Genomic DNA, 4,226 nt, shown 5'->3' with positions numbered 1-4,226 from the left:
ATATATATATATATATATATATGATGCATTTATACATTATTTATTAAATAAATGAAATGACTGAAATCTAATAAAAATTATTGACCTTTATAATTTTATTGAAAATAATCAAAATTTAATTAATATATTTTATTTATTTATTGAAAAACAAGTTATTACAATTAAAATTTATAATTAATCGTTACTAATAATTCCTCGATTCATTTTTAATATTTATATTTTCAAATTTAAATTTTTAATATCCCAATGATTATTATTTTAATTTAATTCTCTCGAAAGTAGATCAATTTTTACATTCTATTGAATTTTTATTTTTTTTTTAAAATAAAACCACTCGAACTTTATGTTGAAATATATGTAATTTATTGTAATACACAATTTACTTTCTTATTCAGTTTAGCTTGAAATTTAATTATTAGCTTGTGAATGAATTTACATATTTGTGTAATCAGTCACTTTATATGCAATAACCTAATAATTTACCATTATCTATAGTGACTGAATTTCTAGGAATTTCTAAGGAGACGAAAATTGCTTTTATTATCTAAGTTCTTTTGAAATTCTAATAATTTTGATTTATTATTTTTTATAAATTTTCCAATATTATATTTCGTTAGTAAATTACATTTTAATTCTTTTCTAAATATCCAATAATATTTAACTTATCATTTAATTTTAATGTCATTCTTTTCCTTTTATTACTCATAATACGAATGAAAACGTCTGTGCACATTAAATTCTTCCTCAAACGAGATATTAAACTCGAATATTTAAAATAGATAAAATATATATTTTAAAATATAAATATTTTTAAATATACATTTATTATATAATATTTTTAATACATACATAATTCATTTTAAATTTGAATAATAATCTATAATGTAATAATAATCTATCATTCGAATAATTGACATTCTGTAATAAATTTTCCTTTTTTCCTTTCTTTTCTATCGATCATAAATATTAATAGACCAAAAAAAAAAATACCTGTAACATCGCATTACGCAATAAAAACGCAATTCTAACGATTTTACTGTCGTTTCGACAGGAAAAAAAAAAGGACACCTCATTTAGAAATATAATCTTTTCGTTCTTCTCGCTCACACAGCCCAGCATCGAGGAGAAAACCGCAAAAGAACACACGTCCCGACGATTCACCCCAATTTTTCTCGAGTTTTTCCAAAGAGAGTGCAGAGGGGTACGAAATTAGAACGAGGCACGATTGTTAGAAATTGTGCGGCTGGAAACGAGAATTTTTTCACGAGGAGGAACCTCTCCATTTTCTTTCATTCTCTGTCCCACTCTTCTCCCTTTCTCTTCTCTCACTCCCTCTTTCCCTCGCCCCTATACTATTCGCCGAACTTTTAGAAATATAACATTTCAAATTCTCACGTCCATCACGCAACGCCCATAGAAAAATATGGCTTATTAAACGGGTATATTTCGCCCTTTATGATTAAAGTTTCGCAAAACACGTTTTTGTTTGGCGTGCGAACCGACCGGAAACTGGCTCCATCCTGTCACCTTCTATATTTCTCGAAATTGATCTAATCTCTTTTTCAGGGTGGCGCATAGCAATTTGATTGACAATTTCTCTCTAAAAATACACATAAATTGTCGAGCATATATATTCTATTTAATATGTGTACTCACTTAATAATCTTCCTTTTGCTTTTCTTCTTTTTCCATTCCTAAAATCGACAGGAATAAATGAAAATATTTGTTTGAATTGGAAAAGAAACGAATATTGGCGATATTCTAATCGAGCAAAATTAATAAATAATTCAAAATTCGCAGATTTATCTCGAGTTATCTTATACATTTATCAAGTATAAATTAATTGTCTCAAGTACAAGGTGATATTATATGATAAATGATCATTGCAAAGGAAACATGATAAAAGATAAGATAAAAAAAACACACAAAGCATCAAAATCAAGATTTGCATTAATTTTTTATTTGAGTAAGTAACATCTTTAGCAATAATTAAAATTCATTTTAAATTTCGATAAATTACGAATAAAAGGAAAAGGATTAGAATTATTGTGATTAGCTCAATTTTCAAAATAGGCGGAACGATAAAGGAGAAAATAAACATGTGACAAGTAAGGGAAAAGGGCTCACAAGTATTTATTGGAGCTATGAGATACTGGATAGGTTCCCTCTGGCGCCATAATCGGCTATTGTCGTGTTATTTCTAAGCCGTTAAGCCGACCCGAAGATTTCTTTTTGAGAAGGATGTATTCTATCCCCTGCGCAATATTTCTCTCTAACTATCTATTTTTTGTTTCGCCTTTGTACCCTTAGCATCCGAATTGAACGTCGCAAAATCTTACGTCGTGAAAGATGGATCGATCTTTAGAATCTTGAAATATCTTTAGAATTCGAAAATTTTTTGAGATTTTGAAATTGAATCGAAAGATAAAATACTAGTTTTTCTTTCTTATATGGAAATGTTCCAAAATTATTTGTAAATAATAAATATTCAACGAATATTTATTCGTCGATTGAATTAAATTAAATTAAAATAAGTTTTGTTTGTATTGATAATTAAAAAGAATTTTTTGTTTATTTTATAAGATAACAAGTATCATATTCAATTAGAATTAAAAATATCACTTAAATTCAGAAAAGAAATTGTTTTCCATTGCGATAACGCATAAGTAAAAGAACACGATAAGATTTATTAAACAATTTAATATTTATGTAAATTGTTCTTCACCTGAATTTCGAAAATTTCGAAAAATTATAAAACTTTGAATATCTCATTCCTAAAAAATATACCTAAAACACAAAATATATAATTGATTGAAATGTGAGTTTACATATTTTATAAAATAAATTCAAAAATTTATCAAGTATAAATTGATTAATTCTCAATTATATGAATTATATATATATGATATGAATTATTCTATACATTTTTATTCAAACCAATTTTTAAGAAAATTTAAAAATTCGTTGACACTTTAATTACATATATATATTCAATATCGATTTTCTCAAAAACAATAACAAATGATAAAATTTTATCTATTCTCACTTGTGCTTAACTTTCAAACCTATAATTTCCTATAATTTCAATAACGAATCGAATAATTATATTTCAATTTGCATGTCAAAATCACCCTCCAAACGGTTGATCACAATTTACAAGATACACTTTATAACAGGTAATTACAGAAAATATCATTGGAAATAATAACCTCAAAATACGTATAATTAAAAAACAATTGTTTCGTACACGGTACTGTCTAATACAAAGGAAAGGTAACGAAAGTGGCCAACCGTCGAAATGAAATTGCATATTCATGCTCGAACTCGATTTTTTTTCACTCGGCGGTGGGCGAAAGTAGCGCGTGACAGTAGGACACACATGGTCATAAATCGTGGCAGGTGGTAATCCTGATTCATGCCTCGTTCCAGTATTAACCACGTTAATCCATCGTGGCAACGATCGATCGATCCTAATTTATGCTCCTCTCGGTTGCAAACCAAAACTATCCGCCCTGGATATCAATCGAGATAAGTTTTTGATCGTTGGTACGGGGCGGTGAGAATAAGCGACATTTTGATTGAATGAATTTTAAATAAAAAAAAAAATTCACTCGAAGCGATGTGTGGTGATATTTGTCGCGATCGAGAGATTAGAATTCCATGCACGAAAGTATTTCGACCCCCCTCCACCTCCTCTTTATCGGTTGAATCGATCGCCGTTGGGTAAGTAATGTAGTACTTATGCTCGTGAAACGTGTCGTGTAATCGGTGTGAAGGCTTATTTTTAAAAAGAAGTCGTTGACGTTTCGCGGGTAAAAGCCTCTTACCATTAAGCCGCGTTTACATTAGGCAATTTTCGTGATCATGGTCACGAAAGCAGGCTCGAGTAAGTGTATAAATATAATGGCAATTAAATTAATACCAATTTTCTGATCTTTCGATCAGAAGTATTTTCTATTTATTTATTTTCAATTGAATATATATATACGATCATTACATGAAACGAATAATTTGAATAAAAGCTTGAATAATTGGCAATAAGTTAATCAAGCTGAAGTCGTTAATAATTTGGCCAATAATGTAAATGTGATTTAATTATAGTTGTTTATATAAATAATGGAAATTAAATTGACAAGTGTATAAATAGAATGACAATTAAATTGATACCAACTTTCTGATTCGATCAGAAATATTTTATATTTATTTTTTTATTTATTTATTTATTC

This window comes from Apis dorsata, unplaced genomic scaffold, assembly GCF_000469605.1.
Source record: "Apis dorsata unplaced genomic scaffold, Apis dorsata 1.3 scaffold_651, whole genome shotgun sequence".
NCBI lineage: Eukaryota > Metazoa > Arthropoda > Insecta > Hymenoptera > Apidae > Apis > Apis dorsata.
The sequence above is the reverse complement of the archived record's forward strand: the minus strand, read 5'-3'. Positions refer to the sequence as shown.